The sequence below is a fragment of the Alligator mississippiensis genome, chromosome 16, assembly GCF_030867095.1.
Source record: "Alligator mississippiensis isolate rAllMis1 chromosome 16, rAllMis1, whole genome shotgun sequence".
In the NCBI taxonomy this organism is placed as follows: domain Eukaryota; kingdom Metazoa; phylum Chordata; order Crocodylia; family Alligatoridae; genus Alligator; species Alligator mississippiensis.
In genome coordinates, this window is record NC_081839.1 from 12,088,332 (window position 1) to 12,107,108 (window position 18,777).

Consider the following 18,777-nt stretch of genomic DNA (forward strand, 5'->3'; position numbering starts at 1 on the left):
AAAAACAAAGGACTAAGAAGAGCACCTAGAGCTCACTAGCTTCTAAGGGCAGCCTCTCCTCTTCAACAACAACAACATCAAGGGGGTGCAGCAGCAGCCCTGGGCACCTCCTGTTCCAGTGAACTTTTAAGAATGGTTCATACAGGTGACCACTGAATGGCTGGGCAATGTCCACAAGTCCAAGGTTTTCAGGAACTGCAGTCTGATGTTCCTAATAATGCAGGAATCTTCCAAGAGGACTCCCAGAATAGACCTAGAAAGGATGAATATTTCCTCTCTGCTGTTTGGGGACCCAACTTATTCTTCCTGTGGCTCATGAAACTGTAAGGCCTCCACTGGATGCTTGCATGCCAAGAAGGAGCTCTTCAACTACAAGCTAAGATGCTGCTGAATGGCTGTGGAGCGTGCCTTTGGGCACCTCAAGGCACAGAATAGAGCACTGGGGTGCACCTAGACACCAGTGGGTGGTACCTGCCCCAGACAGTCATTTCAGCTTGTGTGCTGAACATTACCTGTGAGGCTAGGGGCCAGACATTCCCAGAGGCCTAAACAGCAGAGGCTCAGATGCTCACCAGACAGTACCAACCTAAGAGACTGAGTTTCATGAGCATAGCTGTCAGTGTTCTTATGAGGAAGGCCATGGTGGTGCTGTGTCTAGAAGAGATGGGAAGAGAAGGGAGCCACTGTGTAAGTCTAGACAGTGCAAAGGACTGAGTGCCAGGGGTGACTGTGATGCCCCCTTGTGGCTGTGAAATTCCTGCTCTGCCCAGACTCCTTAAGTACCCTCCCCTTTAGTCTCTAGTCTGTCATGCGTTGCTGGTAATATTTGATGGGGAAAAAGTGAGGTTGCCCCAGGGTCCCTGAGTGAATCTTAGTCTGCTATCTGTCAGTGGGTTCCTCCTGAACCATGTAAATGCCCATCCTGACCTCAAGCACCAGATGAGACCCTCCCAGCCTGGCCACACTTGAGTACACTAATTGCCTTAGAGGCTAATTTCATGGTCTCTACCTCCCCTATAGCCATGCCCATGTCTTGCAGGCTTTACCAGTCATCATCACTCAGGTGAGGCACTTTGCCCCAAGTCAATATCAGGTCACCTCAGGCCTCTGTCCCCTTGTTGGGGCCTCAGCCTTCTTGGCCTCTTCCCTTTTCCTCTAGCTGGACCCTCTTGCCTTGGCCCACTGTGTCAGACCAGACTTCCAGGCTCCAGCCCCTAGTCTCTCTTCCACCTGTCCTAGGTTTCAGTCCCTTTCTAGGCTTTGGTTCTGGCCCTTGTGGCCTCAGGCCCACTATCACCCCTCTTTCAGGCTTGTGCTCTGTCCCTCTAGGCCTCAGGCCTCCTATTACCCTCTTGGGCATATGCTCTGGTGCTCTTGGCCTCAGGGCTGCTATTAGGCACTGGGCTTCCTGGCCCTATCTCTCCCCTGCTCTGGGCGCTGGGCTTCCTGGCCCCATCTTCACCCTGCCTCTGGCTCTGGGCCCACTGGCCCTACCTCTGCCCTTCTCAGGGAACCCCTGGGACTTCCTTCTTCCTGATAGTACTGTCCTAAGCTACAACAAAAGAGTAAGCCCACAGGCTATAACATAAACTATCTTTGGACTGGGTCCAAACCTAAATCCCAGCTCACTGGCTGTATCACAAAGCTTCCCCCTACCCAGGTTGTGTTCCCCTTTAAGCCCTCAACCTTACTGGTAGTTCCAGGAAGCTCATCTATAAACCAGGCACTCCTCTGTAGGCTTGCCCAGCAGGAGTTCTTTACTCTGCCACCTATAGGGCCAGACTTCCTGCCCTGGCTCAGGCCCTAGGCTTAAATGTTCCCTAAGCCCTGCTCCCTTCTGATCAGGTGACTTCCCTGGGCCAGCCACAGGTGTGTCTCTTTACCTTGCTGGGCAGCTCATTGCCTAGGCAGCAGCATTTCCTTGCTGCCTGCCTTCTCACAGCTGGCCTCTGTTTATCTTCCTGCAGCTCTTTGCCTAGGCTGCTCAGATGCCTGCCCTGATGCAGTCTACTGCTCTACAGCTTGTTAAGAGAATACCTTCTCCCAGGGGTAGCCTCTTCTGAGGGTAATTATTCGGCTTGTTTTCTGGGAACCAACTCCCTAGTATTTAGCTTTCTACAGCTTCCTCTTAAAGTAATAAGATCCTCTGGCTCTCTAATACAAGGACAATTAATTTATTTGTTTGAAAATAGAAGTTTCAAAGGTACATGTGGTAGTGTCCTGAAGTATAGTAAGGAAAAAGATGACTGAGCACACTGGTATGGGTAAGAGTGCCACCATGTTACTAGCACAGAATATATTGTGGGAATAAATTAAAACTTTAAATCAGTTACCAACAATGATTCAATAACAAAAAGCTCGACCATAGATTTTCATAAGCGCATTGAAATATCTCATAATACATCCCTGGAGAGCTGTTGTTTAAGATTGGGGTTGGTAGCCCTGGCCCTGTTGTGGGAAAAGGGAGACACAGCAGCCTGGGGGATAAGACTGCCCTGTGGTTGGAGGTAGGCCTGTGGGGGAAAGGCCTAGCTACAGGAGCAAAATGGTGGCTATAAGAACCTGCTATGTCAAGGAGATTCCCCATTAACATATCCCTGTCGCAGAGCACTTAGGTGCCCTGCTCCTAAGAAGGGAGAAAACTGCTAGGGGAAGAGTCCTAGCAGTGAGTAAAGAGTCCAGCTGCTGGTTGCCAGGGCAACCAGAGGAGGTCAGATGACCAGAAGGGGCAGGGCCTGGCTCCCACATAAACCCTAGGGGCTGGGGCCAGAAGCAGTTCCCTACCAGCAGCCAAGGAGGAAGGAGCTCCCTGCCAGGAAAGAGAAGAGAAGTCTGAATGCAAGAGTAGCGTCTATCACTGTGGCAGGATGAAGAATCCCCGGTAGGCTTGAACGTGATTATAGCCGGGTGGCTTCCATTTATGTTATAGCCAAGTGGCTTACGTTTGTGTTGCTATTTGTTACACTGGTGGTTTGGGTGAGGCTATCAGGGGATGGAGGAGGCCTCATAGGGGACCCACAGCAGAGTGGGGACCCCAGCGCCAGTGAGGGCGCAGCATTGTGGAGAAGCCCCAGAGAAGGGGGCTGCATTGTGAGAAGCCCCAGTGCGGGCGTAGTGAGCCCAGAGAGGGGCAGTTGAAAAACCCCAGAGAGGGGGCACTGCTGAGAAGCCCCAGTGTGGGCACGGTGAGCCCCGGAGAGAGGGGCGGCATTACTGAGGAGCCCCAGAGAAGGGGACAGCATTACGGAGGAGCCCCAGAAAGGGGGCAATGCTGAGAAGTCCCAGTGCGGGCGCGGTGAGCCCGGAGAGGGGTGGCATTACTGAGGAACCCCGGAGAGGGGGCACTGCTGAGAAGCCCCAGTGCGGGTGTGGTGAGCCCCAGAGAAGGGTGGCATTACTGAGGAACTCCGGAGAGGGGGGCATGGCTGAGAAGTCCCAGTGCGGGCGCGGTGAGCCCTGGAGAGGGGTGGCATTACTGAGGAACCCCGGAGAGGGGGCACTGCTGAGAAGCCCCAGTGTGGGTGCGGTGAGCCCTGGAGAGGGGTGGCATTACTGAGGAACCCCGGAGAGGGGGCACTGCTGAGAAGCCCCAGTGCGGGTGCGGTGAGCCCCGGAGAGGGGTGGCATTACTGAGGAACCCCGGAGAGCGGGGGCACTGCTGAGAAGCCCCAGTGTGGGTGTGGTAAGCCCAGAGAAGGGCAGTTGAGGAGCCCCAGAGAAAGGGCATTGCTGAGAAGCCCCAGTGCGGGTGCAGAGAGAGCCCTGGAGAGAGGGGAGCATTACTGGGAGAGCCCTGGAGAGAGGGCGGAGAGCCCAAGCGCCAGAGAAGGTGCAAGGAGGGAGAGAGAGACTGGGCTGCGGAGAGCCTAAGTGCCAGAGAGGGAGTGGAGAGAGAGAGACCGAACAACGTCAGGCACATCTGTGAGGCTTGGGGCGTGGTACAGGGATGGTAGGAGCCACGCGTAGCCCATAAGGCGGGAGTATACAGAATACTCAATACCGGAGGAGACCTAGAGATAACAGGAGAACCATGGGCAAGCAGACGAAGGGCAGCCTCCTATATATTTATATTCCATCAAAGACATAGCAGGAGAGAATTGGAAGGTGCGAGTCAGCTGCTTGGCACGGTAAAGGAGGTGGCAGGGGAAAGCATGGCGATCCAGGCCGCCCTCCTGTTACAATCCCCTATCTGTGTTGCTAACCTCTGGATCATCTAGTCCGTTCCCCTTGCCTGAGGCAGGATCATCCCTATCCAATGAATTCCAAGCTAATCCTTGTCTAACCGATTACTAAAAACTAAAAGTCAACGCTGTCACACAACCACAAAGCATGGTGCCCTAACCTGGCACAGGTAAAGCTGGTAGACAAATGTGGCCAATGTCCTGCTACTGCAAGGGTTGTTAAAAATACACCTGAGAGATCCAAAGAAAAGGAAAATGTCCCCCACTATGGAGGAAGGGAAAACGACTCACAGTTCATACCAAAAAGACCATATGGGAAAATTCCTTCTTGCCCCCAGATGTGGCAATCTGTCTGACCTTGCATGGAAGGGCAAGACCCTCTGTCCAGGTACCTCTGGCATTCAGTTCCAGCAATAGCCTTAGCACATTCCTGTCAAAGGAATGTGCTACCTACTAATGGGTATGCTTGGCCCCACTACTCCCACAGCTCTCACAACTACCCACCAGATAGTGGGGGCTGGGGTTCAGGTGCCCCTGCCCATCTGTCACCAAGGGGAGTAATTGGTCTGGAATTTCTTGGCTTCTGTCCCACCACAGACAGCCCTGCCAGACCCCCCTTACCTGGCAGGGTGCAGTTTTAGGTCATGCCCAGGACCAGGAGCCTCCAAACCTCCACATAGCTCCTGCCCTTACCTCCAAAGATGTTCCTGAGCCGTACAGCAGCTGGCTGCTGTTTTTCTCACAGTTGCTGGCAGCAAACTGTTGCCTCCCGCTATATAAACTGGGTCCTAAAATGGCCACCCTAATCAGGCACCTGCCAGCTGCCTGCCTCCAGCCCTTAAAGTGGCAAACACCTGAAGGCGTGCTGCCACACCTTGACTGACAATCTTGTGAATATCTCTGGTGCTTGTAAGATAGCTGTGATAGATATGGAATTAAACAGATTGGACACGGCCACTGCAGCACTGCAAGAAACATTCCTGGCCTCAGATGGCTCCTTAAGATAAAAATACTACTGCCAGAAAAAATACTACTAGATTCTTTTGCCAAGGAAAAGCTCCTGAAGATACATGTGAAGATAGCATAGACTTTTCTGTTAGAAACAACCTTCTCAAAATGATTGAGAATCCATTAAATGGCTCCAAAAATCCTCATACTTCACCTTTATACTTCAGGAAGCACAGTCACCTTAATGAGAGTGTAGGCTCCAACACTTTACCCTTCTGCTGAGGTTAAAGACAGGTCTTATGAAGAACTGATTAGTGTTATTGATAAGATTCCAAACAATGAGAACTTATATATCCTGGGGACTTCAATGCCAGAGTTGGTACTCATAGTGAATCCTAGCCAATTTCCCTAGGCTTATACAACACAGGAAGCAGGGATGATAATGGACAAAGGCTGTTGCAGTTTTGCGCCTGTCATAACTTGTGCATCACCAGCTTGTTCTTTCAAATGAAGTCATGCCATAAGGTATCACAGAGGCAGCCAAGATTCAGCCACTGGCACCAGATGGACCTCATCATCTCTGAGTGGTCCAATCTCAATAATGTCCTTGTCGCACGGCACTAAGGTGTGACAGCTCCTTTAAGGGAAGGAACTGCCTGTCTAGAGAGCCTGAGGAGCTAGACAGAGCTCTACAGCTGCAGGTTGCCTGGGCAGCAGGCTAGTGGGGGAATTAGCCTGTACCTGCACCTGGTCAGGTGACTGGAAGGAGTCAGGGCCCTGGGCACATATAAGCCCCAGGGCTGAGGGCAGTGGGGGTTAGTTCTCTGGCAAGCTGCCAGGGGAAGGAGCTCCTGGAGGGAAGAACAACCCAGGAACGCTGTGGCTGTCGGATAGACTGTTTACATGGCTAATAAGGCTCCAGGAGTCTACAAGGACCTAGGGCTGGGAGGCACTTGATACTCAAGGAGCAGTTTGGGGTTTTAAAGAGGCAGAGTGTGGCTTGCATTACTCATATTATGTTATAGCCCAAGGGCTCATATTTATGTTGTTGTTTTTATATCGGTGGACCGGTCTGAGGCTACTGGGGTGGAGGAAGCCCCATAGGGGCACACTATGGTGTACAGCCTCAGTGCCAGAGAGGGTGCAGAAACAGGCCTGCAGCGAGCTCAGCACTGGGGAGGGTGCAGAGACAGGGCTGCAGCAAGCCCAGTGCTGGAGAGGGTGCAGAGACAGGCGGTGCAGCGAGTCCAGTGCTGGAGATAGCACAGAGAGAGGGGGTGCAGTGAGCCCAGTGCTGGAGAGGATGCAAAGATGGGGGTGCAGAGACAGGGTGTGCAGAGACCCCAGCACCAGACAGGGCACAGAGATGGAGGCCAAAGGCCCAGTGATGACAGGAGGCTGAGTTAGACTGAGACTTCATCAAAATAGGGACAATATTTAAATACCACCTGCGAGGCATGGGGCATGGTAAAGCAGACGTGTTGGGCATCTAGCCCATAAGGCTTGCGGGTACCGTAAGGCACCTGCTGAGCGTGGGACCCAGTAAGGGGTCTGTAACTTCCAGTGCTTTTCACCTGTGTGGTGAGTCCCTGTGGATCTTTCTGGCTTCATTATCATTTTAAGGGAGGAACAAGCTTGTTAATGTACTGGACCTTGGTTGGTGCCCTTGGTTGGGGGGGGGGGGGGGGGATGTCTCACCTGCCATGTCTTTGTTGGAAAATTAAGTTTGATGGGAAGGAAGATGGTTCATCCTGTCCCCCCTGATGCCTTCCTTTGGTGGTTCTGGTTGTCCTTCCTGCTCAGGGCTCCGCCTCCCCTACATCACGCCTCACACCAACCAAAGATGTTGCTTGGGCAACCAGGATTATTATGGCTCACTCTTTTGGGTCTTAGACCCTTAGCTTTACTACAGCAGAATTGAGATGTTATTTGACTTGTTTGATCACAGCTTTGCCTTGCTTATGCATCTGCTTGGTCACTGACTGTTGTATTTCCTGGTGTCCCACTCTCGACTCTCATTGTATACTTGCTGTGGGTTGGTTTTCTGCTGATACCTGCTCTCTCTGGCTCTGTTGAGACCCAGTCTGCGCTGTGAACCTCTGTTTCCCACAGATTCTCCTCCAGTGAATTATAAAGCTGCCCCTGGCTCTGCCTCTTCAATGAAACCCCTTCCTGGGGTAGCCACCATGTCCTTGGGCTGGGATCGCGTTCAGTATCTGGCCCCTCTGGGCCAGTTGAGGACCTCAGTTCCAGTTCTCCCTGCTCCTTCCCTGCCAGGCCTTTTATCCTGGCTTCAGTGTTCCAGGCTGCGAATCAGCCCCGGCACACTGTTATAAAGCATGCCCATGCTGACGTAGGAGCTGATCCCAGCTCCTTCCAACTCAGCAGTTTTTTTTTTTCTTTTCTTTCTTCACTGCAGTGGCTGGGAGCACCACAGTTTCACTTTCACTGTGCTCCGCTTCCAGCACGGCGTCCTACCAGCTCCTCCTTGTCTGATGGAGGTAAGTCTTTTCCACAGGGTCCAACAACCCACAGGGTTTAGAGGAGTCTGTCAGGACTGTGACAGCAAGCAGCAACTCGAGGGCAGCCTCCTGATTCATCATTTATACCAGCTTGACATGGCAGGCAAGATTAGTAGGTGCCTCTAGGGCAGAGCCGGCACGGTCACAGTGACCTAGGGACATCACGGCCGTCCCTGGGGAGGCCATATCATGACAGTCTTCCTCATGCATAGCTACCATAGTGCTGATTGCAACACTGACCACTTGCTTGTGGTCACTAAGTTCAAAGTGAAATGAAAGAAAATCTTCTGCTCTAAGCAACAGTGTTTGCTATGCGTTAACATCACCAATAAATCTGAAAATCAGAAAACCTTGCAGTTTATGGAGGCTCTGGAGGAAACTGCTTCAAACCTGCTTTTGTGTAAGACTACAGGAGGGAAAACCTCAAAAAATTATCTTTGTCACTACTGACTTTATTTGCCAAACAGGTCAGAAGAAACCTGGGTTGGTTCAAAGTGCACTCACATGAATTGATTCCATTTATCAAAGCCAAACAAACTGCTATGTTAAATCACAAGAAGAATGCCTCAGATAGAACTTTGAAAGAACTGAGAAAGATAAGGAGTGTTGTCTAACAAATCTCAAGACACTGTGCCAGTGATTATTGGCTGTGATTGAGGAAATTCAATGCATATTTGACACTGGAAACATCAGAAGCATGTATGATGGAATCAAGAAGGTGCTAGGTCCAACCGCAAAGTCAGTTTCATTAGAGACGGGATCAGGAGAAGTCATAACAGAAAGCAACTGATGAAAAAATGGGTAGAATACTATACTGAACTCTATCCAAGGGAAAGTAATGTCACTGACATAGCCCTTAACTTTATTGAGTGTCTCTCTGTCCTTGAAGAGCTTGATGATATTCCAACTGTTCAGGACCTAAGTAAGGCCATAGACAATCTGGCCATTGACAAGTCCCCTGGAAAAGACTGAATTGCCACAGAAGTGATCAAGTGTGGGAAACCTGTGCTTCTTCCCCATGTATATGAACTTCTTATTCACTGATGGACAGTAGGGGAAGTGCCACAAGATATGTGAGATGTCAATATAGTCATTCTGTACAAGAATGAAGGAGAGTGCAATAACTGTAACAATTATTGTAGCATTTCACTAAGCATTGTTGGATAGATTATCACTCAGGTAGTACTTGGAAGACTTCAGAGCCTTGCTGACCCTGTTTATCTTGAGTCACAACATAGCTTCAGAGGTAGTAGCTCCACTATAGATATGATCTTCTCACTCCAATGAATCCAAGAAGAATATACGGGACAAAGGAAACCCCTCTATATCACCTTCATTGCCCTGACCAAGGCCTTTGACCATGTTGTAAAGTACTTGATCGCTGCTTGAGTATTGGCGACAAGATGCCTCGTACTAATTCAGCTATTAATTGGTGCTAGCAAGTAAAACTTTCTCCATGTGTCTTCTATATTAAAGTAATCTTGGTCTTCAGCTGGTAAGAAGAAGAGTCCCAGGATACGTCTCAGTGCAAGGTACCTTGCACCCCACTCTTTTCTGCCACATCTTGATGATAAGGGAGGAAAATAAAGGATGTCAGGGCATGAGGCTAACTGCACGAATGATCCTTGGCGATACCTTAATATAGCGAGGGCTCTGCCTACCCCTATACCCTCTCCTGATCCACCGGGTGGTAACTTATTGTCCATATAACATCCAAAAAAAATCCACAGGATCCTTTTGTTAGGCTCTACCTTTAATATACATCAAAACAAACTTAGTCCTGGCTAATCCTCACCAGGAAACAAACTTAGTCCTGGTTAATCCTCACCGGGACTCTGAAAGTGAACGTCTTTGATTCACATGGTTTACTAGCCTAGGTGCAGATATCTGAGCTTTATCCTTGCTTTATTTTCTGGGAGGATTCCCACCTCCTTCAGTCCAATGGAAATAATGAACAAAACAAAAATCTCTGTCCGTATAGCTCAGTATTTACGGTACCTCCATCTTGACCCTTCTCACAGGGCTATCTGACTGGAGTGTCAGATTTCATTCTGGCTGCTTTGTCACAGATACGTCTTGGTCTGTGGCAAATCTGCAGCTAGCCTCAGGCAGAACTGTTGCTTGTTCTTCCTTGCCTCTGAGTACTTTCTGCTCCCTTGCTGTCAGGGTGGAGAATTTCCAGTTCCTGTCTCTGCCCCTAACTCTGCTCCAGGTTCTTCTTTATATTGGAGCTTGCCTTCCTTCCCCCTCCCCTGCAGAAGCACCCGGAGAAGAAAGATTCCTCTGTAGCGGTATGTAGTCTAGGCAATGGGACAATTTAAAGCAAGCACTCTTCAAATCCTGATTTCTTCCTCTCTGCTCCAGGGATTCCATCTCTTTCTTTACACATGTTAGCAGAAAAAGTCTCCTCAAATTATTGGAAAAGGCTGACTGTCTAGTAAAACGCATCAACATAATCATAGATTTCATAGACATAAGGGCTGGAAGGGACCTTGGAAGATCATTGAGTCCATCTGCCTGCCTGAGGGGCAGGAAGTCAGCTGGAGTCAAAGGATCACAGAAAGATAAACATCCAAATTTCTCTTGAAGGCATTCAAAGTAGGTGCTTGAACCACCTCCAATGGCAGGATATTCCACACCTTGGGGTCTCAGACAGTAAAGAAGTTCTTCCTTATGTCCAGCCTGAAATGCTCTTGGAGGAGTTTATAACCACTCGACCTTGTCATCCCTTGGGGCACTCTGGTGAACAGACGTTCCCCAGGATCCTGGTGAACACCTCTGATAAACTTACAGGTGGCCATCAGATTGCCCCTGAGCCTGCGCTTTTCTGGGCTGAAGAGTCCCATAGCTCTCAGCCTCCTGTGATAAGGTCTGTTTTCCTGACCTCTGATCATGCACGTGGCTCTTCTTTGGGCTCTCTCAAGTTTCTCCACATCCTTTTTTAATTGTGCAGCCCAAAACTGGACACAGCACTCCAGCTGTGGCCTCACCAAGGCCAAGTACAATGGGAGAATGATGTCCTGGGATTTGCTTGAGAAGCATCTATGGATACAAGCCAGCGTTTTGCTCACTTTACTAGCAGCAGCATCACATTGAAGGCTCATGTTCATCTTGTGGTCAATCGTGACCCCCAAGTCTCTTTCATCCGTAGTGCTAGCCAGCGTAGCACTGCCGAGCCTATAAGTATGCTGCAGGTTTTTCCTCCCAAGGTGGAGAACCTTGCATTTTTCAGTGTTAAACACCATCAGGTTCTCATCTGCCCATTTCCTGAGCCTGTCAAGGTCTGCCTGGATCGCCCTCCTGTCCTCAGGTGTGGATGCTTAACCCCAAAGTTTGGTATCATCAGTGAACTTGGCCACTCTGCTTCTGATACCAATGTCTACATCGTTAATGAAGATGTTGAACAAAATAGGTCCAAGGACAGAGCCTTGAGGGTTCCCACTGGTCACAGGGCACTATGATGATTGACTTCCATCAACCACCACCCTCTGAGTCTGACCACAGAGCCAATTCCCCAGCCAGTGGATCGTGCTGGACCTGAAGACGCAATTAGCCAGTTTTGCCAAGAGGTGATTATGGGATACCAGATCAAAGGCTTTTTTGAAGTCAAGATATATGGCATCAATGTCTTCCCCCTTGTCCAGGTGATAGGTCACCTGGTCATAAAAGGAAATAAGATTGGTCAAGCAAGACCTACCCACAGCAAACCCGTGCTGGCTACCCCTCAGGATGTTGCCATCATCCAGTCTGTTAAGAATGGCCTCTTTGGTAATCTTTTCTAAGACCTTCCCCGGGATAGAGGTCAGGCTGATGGGCCTGTAGTTTGCCAGATCCACTTTCCTCCCTTTCTTGAAGATAGGCACCACATTGGTCTTCCAGTCTTTGGACACTTCACCAGAGTGCCAGGAGTTCTCAAAGATCCATGCCAGGGGCTGAGCTATGATACTAGTCAGCTCCTTGATACCTTGGGACGTAGACCATCAGGGCCAGCTGACTTGAAGGTATCTAACCTCTCAAGGTGTTCCTTCACGAGGTCAGCATGGATGTAGTGCAAGGAATCTCCCTCACCCAGGCCTCCCTGTCCCGTAATGGGCAGGGGCATCCCATGGGACTGGTGAAAGACCAACACAAAGTACCCATTTAGTAGGTTGGCTTTTTTCTGGGTGTCGGTTGTCAGTTGTCCCATCTGGTTTAGCAGGGGTCCAACGTTGCCCTTGCTTTTCCTTCAGCTCCCCACATATTTAAAAAAGGACTTTTTATTATCCTTGATACTAGTAGCCTGTTGGATTTCCATCCCAGCCTTTCCTGGTTCACTCCCTGCAGGTCTGGACCAGTGCAGAATATTCCTCCTTGGAGGTGGATCTCATCCTCCATCCTTTGTAGGCCTTTCTTTTTAGGTGCAGGAGGTCCGCTAGTTCCTTGCTGAGCCAAGGGGGCTGCTGTGTCCTTTTGCTGCCTTTCCTCCAAGACAGAATAGTCTTAGCTCGTGCATCTAGGATCGCTCCTTTGAGGAGCAACTACTCTTCCTGAACTCCCCTCTCCTTGGGGTCGTGGTCTCTTAGGGCCTCACCTACAAGACTCCTGAGCTTGTCAAAGTCAGCTTTCCTGAAGTCAAGGACTTCTGTATTGCTAACTGACTTGCCAGCTTCACGGTGGATGGTGAAGGTGATCAGCTCATGGTCGCTATCACCCTGCTTCCCTTCGATTGTTAGGTCACTGATTAGGTCGTCCCCAGTTGCCAGTACCAGGTCAAGCAGCACTTTACCTCTTGTTGGCCTGTAGACTTCTTCTATCAGACTGAGTTCATCCATGCATGAGACGAAGCTCTGTGACTGCTCGGATTTGGCCGAGGGCTCTTCCCACACGATGTCTGGGTAGTTGAAGTCTCCCATTACATCCATGGACCTGCAACATGCGGTCTCAGCCAATTCCCTGGTGAACTCCTGGTCAAGCTCTTGATTTTGGGTGGGAGGTCTGTAGTAGACTTCCACCATTGTGTCCTCTGTGCCACGTTCCCCATGGATTTTAACCCAGAGGGTCTCCAGTTGTCCACCCTGGTCTCCAATATTGGCTTGCAGGGACACGTAGGTCTCCTTGACATAGACAGCTACATCCCCACCCCTTTTGTCCACTTGATCTCTATTGTACAGGGTATAGCCATCTATACCTGTGGTCCAGTCATGGGTGGAGTCCCACCAGGTCTCCGTTATCCCTATGACATCATAATTTTTTGTGTTTAAGCAGGATGACAAGTTCCTTCTGTTTATTCCCCAAGCTCCTGGCATTCATGTACAGGCAGGCAAGTATCCCCTTGGGGGCCCTTGCCTTGCCCACAGGTTGTTCCAGGGTTGGGGCAGGGGTGGGCTCCCTTAAGTGCCTTTGCCTGCTGGCTTTGCAAGGGTTGCTCAGCAGGCCAGCAGTGGCAGTAGTGGTCCCCCTCACCCCTGCATCCTCCAGCAGGCTTAGTTTAAAGCCCGGTGGAGCAGGTCAGCTACTCTGGCAGAGAAAAGCCTCCTCTCCAGTGGAGAGAGGTGGAGGCTGTCCCTTCCCAGCAGCTCGCTGCCTCTCTCACCAAAGAGTGGACTGAAGTCATGGAAGCTGAAGCCTTCCCGATGACACCAGTGCCACAGTTTATGGTTCACTACCTGGATCCTCCTCTCCCTCCTCAACCTGTAACCCGAAACTGGGAGGATCAAGGAAAACACCACCTGCACCCCCAACCCCTTAACCCCCACTCCCAAATCCCTGTAGCGCTTCATGACCTGCCTGGGAGGGTTCCAAGCCATGTCATTTGTGCCCACATGGATAAGGAGCATAGGGTAGTGGTCAGTGGGCCACAGTAGCTCAGGGATCCTCTCTGCAATATGTTGGATACAGGTTCCTGGGAAGCAACAGACTTCCTGGGCTAAGGGGTTGGGGCAGCAGATTGCCCCCTCAGTCCCCTTCAGGATGGAGTCTCCCACGACAAACACTTTGCGTTCTGTCTTGGGGAGGGCAGGGGCGGTAGCTACAGTTGAGCCTGTGTTGCCTGCAGGAGCTGGCAGCTTGGCAAACTCTGCTGGGGCTGCAAGAGGTTCATACCTGTTGCAAAGCTCCAGCGGAGTGGGAACTTTGGTGCAGTGGGCCTTGGGGCCCTTGACCACCTTGGTCCATCCCCTAGGCTGGACAGGATGGGAGGTCCCGGAGTCCTCCCTTGTCCTGGAAGGTGACTGTGGTCTACCCTCCACCTCCTGGGGGAGAAGGGCCTGGCAGTAGGAGTCTATCTCCTGCTCACTATCCCTGATGGCGCACAGTCTCTGGACTGCGACCTGGAGCTCCTCCAGTTGGCGCGTCAGGGACCCCAAAAGGGAGCAGACCTCACAAGGGAAGGTGGCCATGCTCCCGGACCCCAGAGTCTGAAAAAGTGACAAGCATCCCCCGCAGCTGAGAGCCAGGGGCTCTGTCTGCGTGGAGCCTGGAATGATGGGCTCTGTCTGGATGGACGCCTCTGAGGAGCCAGAGGGAGAAGCTGCAGACCCTGAAGGGACCCTCGGGTTGCAGCACATGCCCATCCACAGCTTGCCACTGGTAGGCCGGCTGCAGCTGGAACTGTCTTTCCTAGACTGCACAGGCAGGGCCATGGGCGCTCCCGCTCACCCTCATGCGCAAACTCCATGCTAACTCATGCACTGGGCAGACAAGCATGTCTGTTTGCATGGCTTGTTTGTGCGGCTCCCTGGGGGGCTGGGCAAATTAGGGGCCACCTCCTCCCTGCTGCCTTGGGTTAACCCCTTCCCACCATGGGCCCTGCTTACCTCCGGCTGTGCTGGGGGTTGGTGGGGTGATCCACGGCTGCTGGGGGTCACTGAGGGGCTTCGGGGAGTGGGAACACAGTGGGCTTGCACCCGCACATCTTGCAACACTCCCGGAGCCTGTCTGGGTTTTTATTTTCTGTTGGCAGGCACTTTTAAACTGTGCGCATGTGCCGTGGGCCCGCCGCTGGAACCATGCTGATCCCGGGCAGTGCGGACCCCACCTGGGAACTAGGGGATCCTGCCCCACCGGAGAGGGACTGGTAGGTACCCTCTCCCCTTCACCTACTCTCTCCCTAGGGAGCTGGACCAAGTAGGGGCCGGGGCGGGGTGAGACCCTTGGTCCCACTCAGCTGCCTCCTCCCTGCTGCCTGGGGTTAACCCCTTCCCACCACAGGCCCTGCTTATGTCCGGCTGTGCTGGGGATCAGTGGGGTGCTCTGTGGCTGCTGGGGGTCGCTGGGGGGCTTCGGGGAGCGGGAGTGCAGCGGGCTTGCACCCATGCGTCTCATGCCACTCCTGGAGCCTCTCTCTAATCCATTCTTTCCATGACAGAATGCAGGGAATAATCAGCTATGATGGATCAATGTCTGAGGCTTTTAAGATTCGAAGTGGAGTCAAGTAGGGCTATGTCCATGCACCAACCCTGTTCTGAATTTTCTATTCTTTTTTTTCTGATGTACGCTTTCGGGATCATCACCAAAAGAATTTATCACTATACATGCACAGATGGAAAATTATTCAATCTCACATGCCTTAAAGTGAAGACTAAAGTGTGGAAAGTTTTGTCAGCTGCTGTTTGCTGCTGCTGCTATGCTGATATCTCACAGACATCAAAGCTTCATCAATTGCTTCATTCATGCCTGCTAAGAGTTTGGTCTTACAATCAGCATCAATAAGACCAGTATTATGGACAGAACATTGATTTATCACCAGTGATCACTGTGACAGAGTGCTTCTCCAGGGGTGTCTGTGAAGCCTCTGGAGTCCCTGCAGCCCTCACTTTCTGGGCAATCACCCCTTCAGTCTTCTGCCATGCCTTGGTGTTTATTATTATTATGAGGGAGGCTGCTCCCTGGCTTCCCAAATTACTCTCAAGTGACGAGGTGCATTGTGGTCCATGCCTCGTGGGCTAATTGCATGGTTTCATTCCTCCCCTACACCATGCCCTCTTTCACTTATCCCCTCCTCTGGGTTTCCTGGACCCTTGCTGGTCCCACAGTCTCAGCCCCTCGGTCTAGGCTCTGGACCCCTCCCTGGATCCCTAGGAACCTCCTACTTCTCTTAGTTCCTCTCCAAACCACCAGACTGCTTTAGCTATCCTCTCTATGGTCGTGCTTCAGAGCTGCAGTCCTCCTGCTGAGGTGGTGTTGTCTCAGAAGGCTCCAGATGTTACTGCTGGCTTCTCTCAGGGCCTGGGCTTATACCTGCTTTAAGCCCAGCCCTCCTTCTGAGTCAGATGACTCCATCTGTGAACAGTTACACCAGAACAGGAGGTACCTTGAGGTTTGGGAGATCTCTGCCCTGGTTGGGCTTCCTATTAGCCCGGGCACTGAGGACCATCAGGTGGCTTGCTCACAGGGTACTGCCCTTGACTCTCCTGCCGTGCCTTGATCTTAAATAAAAGAAGGGTCCTGGGATGGTGATGATAACCCCTGTGGGCATGCTCACTTTGTTGGTGCTCTTGGGGCTCCTCCTCCCTTACACCCCATCCACTTGCCAACTGAGGTCTGGCTGATGTTGATGGTCCTGTCCCAGGTTTACACAGCCCAATGCCTCTGATCCACTGTAGGGCTTTGGTGGTATGTAATAGGGGGCAATGCCCCAGGAGAAAAGGGAGAGCTCCTGAGTCAGCAGAACGGTGCCAAGGACCAGAAGTCCGACAGGAGTGAAACTGCAGCAGGGAAAACGCTGTGGCAGCAAAAGACAAAAAAAAAAGAACAACGAGTCCAGGAAGAGCCGGGATTGGCTCTAGCCCCGGCATGGACCTGCTTTATGGTAGCGTGCCGGTGCCAATTTGCTACCTGGCCCCATAAGGAAAGGATAAATGCTCTGATGGAATCGGACCGGGAGAGACTGGAAGTGAGGCTTCCACTGGGGCCAGAAGAGCCCCAAGGAGGAGAGAGCTCCAGAGAGGAGCAATGGTGGCTGCCCCAAGCAGGAGCACCTGGAGATGAGACAAGCCTAAGAGGGCTAAGGTACTTATCCGAAGCACAGTCGTGGATTCTGGATGCCTCCAGACCTGATTGAACCACCAGGGATTCTACAAAGGAAAAGAGAGCCAGAAGTCCAGACCACAGTGGATACACAGCCAAGAAAAGTAGAGATGTACCTGGAAATAAGGTAACCTAGGGACAGCAAGGACTATAAGTCAATTTCACTACAGTCTGGAGCCCAGGCCAAGTAAGGTCCACGTTCTATTTATTCTAAAGTGAAAAGACCAAGACAAAATTACCACCGTGGCTCACCCTAGCGGTAGGCAGAAGATAACAGCTTAAGGTTGGCATAAGGCGGGGTGTAGGGGAGGTGGAGCCCCAAATCAGGAAACCAGACATGAAGAGTCAAGGAGGGTCCCAGGGAAGGCGAGCCATAACATCTTACTCCCAATAACAAACTTATTTTCCACCAAAGACATGGCAAGCGAGAACTCCCAAAGGCCTTCCAAGATTAATAATTCAACATCAAGCTATCCAGTTCCCAAAGATACGCCAAGACCCAAAAGAACCAAATGTACTAGTGAACACCACGGGAAGTTACATGGTGCCAGGCAGCAAACAAGCAGAATAATATCTCCTTAAAAGAGGCTACCCCTGGGAGAAGGTATTCTCTTAGGAAAAAGCTGTAGAGCAGTAGGCTGCATCAGGGCAGGCATCTGGGCAGCCTAGAGGCAGATAAACAGTGGCCAGCTGTGGATTAGTTCTAGGCCTCAGAATTTGATTAGTTCCAGGCCCTGGAATTTGCTCTCAATCATGCTCAGTTCATGAAGCCTTAATTAAGTTGCAGTATCAGCCTCATTTGCGGGGTTTCCAAAATTCACATCATCTGTAATTAATTTGTGGGTTCTCTTAAATCAATACAGTTCCTAATTAAGTCACAGGCTGTCTTAAATAAATAACGTCCATATTTAATTTGCTGTTCATAATTGGTATCAATCAAGTCCCTGCCCTTAATTAATTCCTGGGCATTCAGCTGTCCCTGCTTCAATTAATTCCCTTGTTCAAATCAAACGGTCTGGTCTTGCTTACTTCTGGGTGTGGGATTCATTACCCGCCTCAAATAGTCTGCGGTTCCCCAAATTAACATTGACCCCTCTTTAAAGAACAATAAAACTCAAAGGAATGAGCGGATGAGAATCTGATGGTGTTCAACGCCGATAAATGCAAGGTTCTCCACCTTGGGGAAAAAAAACCCGCAGCATCCTTATAGGCTCGGCAGTGCTATGTTGGCTAGCACTATGCAAGAAAGAGACTTGGGGGTCATCATTGACCACAAGATGAACATGAGCCTGCAATGCGATGCTGCGGCTAGTAAAGCGACCAAAACGCTGGCTTGCATCCATAGATGCTTCTCAAGCAAATCCTGGGACGTCATTCTCCCCCTGTACTCGGCCTTAGTGAGGCTGCAGCTGGAGTACTGCGTCCAGTTTTGGGCTCCACAATTCATAAAGGATGTGGAGAAGCTTGAGAGAGTCCAGAGAAGAGCCACGCGCATGATCAGAGGTCAGGGAAGCAGACCCTACTATGACAGGCTGAGAGCCCTGGGGCTCTTTAGCCTGGAAAAGCGCAGGCTCAGGGGTGATCCGATGGCCACCTACAAGTTTATCAGGGGTGACCACCAGTATCTGGGGGAACGTTTCTTCACCAGAGCGCCCCAAGGGATGACGAGGTTGAATGGTCACAAACTACTACAAGATCGTTTCAGGCTGGACATAAGGAAGAATTTCTTTACTGTCCGAGCCCCCAAGGTCTGGAACAGCCTGCCACCGGAGGTTGTTCAAGCGCCTTCATTGAACACCTTCAAGATGAAACTGGATGCTTATCTTGCTGGGATCCTATGACCCCAGCTGACTTCCTGCCCTTTGGGCGGGGGGCTGGACTCGATGATCTTCCGAGGTCCCTTCCAGCCCTAATGTCTATGAAATCTATGAATGACAGTATCTTTGTTGTGCCCATGTGTTGGGCACACCAGCTGTTGCACTCATGTGCGCTCTGTTTTAGTGTCTGTATGCTGGGGTCCACAAAGGACTCATCTCTGGGCCATCCTGGATTGCCAGGGGCTGGATACCCCTCTGGGTTCCCAGACTGGGGAATAGGCTCGGTTCCCTACCACTCTCAGT

The 18,777-nt window shown here is 51.1% G+C and overlaps 1 long non-coding RNA gene across 2 annotated transcripts; it reads left to right on the top strand.

Annotated features, from left to right (window-relative positions):
• Positions 1 to 1,997: 1,997 nt before the first annotated feature.
• On the top strand, positions 1,998 to 18,340 carry LOC132246530 (uncharacterized). Of its 2 annotated transcripts, XR_009457867.1 has the most exons (4): positions 1,998 to 2,881; positions 7,549 to 7,630; positions 14,592 to 14,705; positions 14,997 to 18,340. It is a non-coding gene; the product is annotated as an uncharacterized LOC132246530 (long non-coding RNA). The 2 variants fall into 2 exon arrangements; XR_009457868.1 differs by lacking the exon at positions 7,549 to 7,630.
• The last annotated feature ends 437 nt before the right edge of the window (positions 18,341 to 18,777 follow it).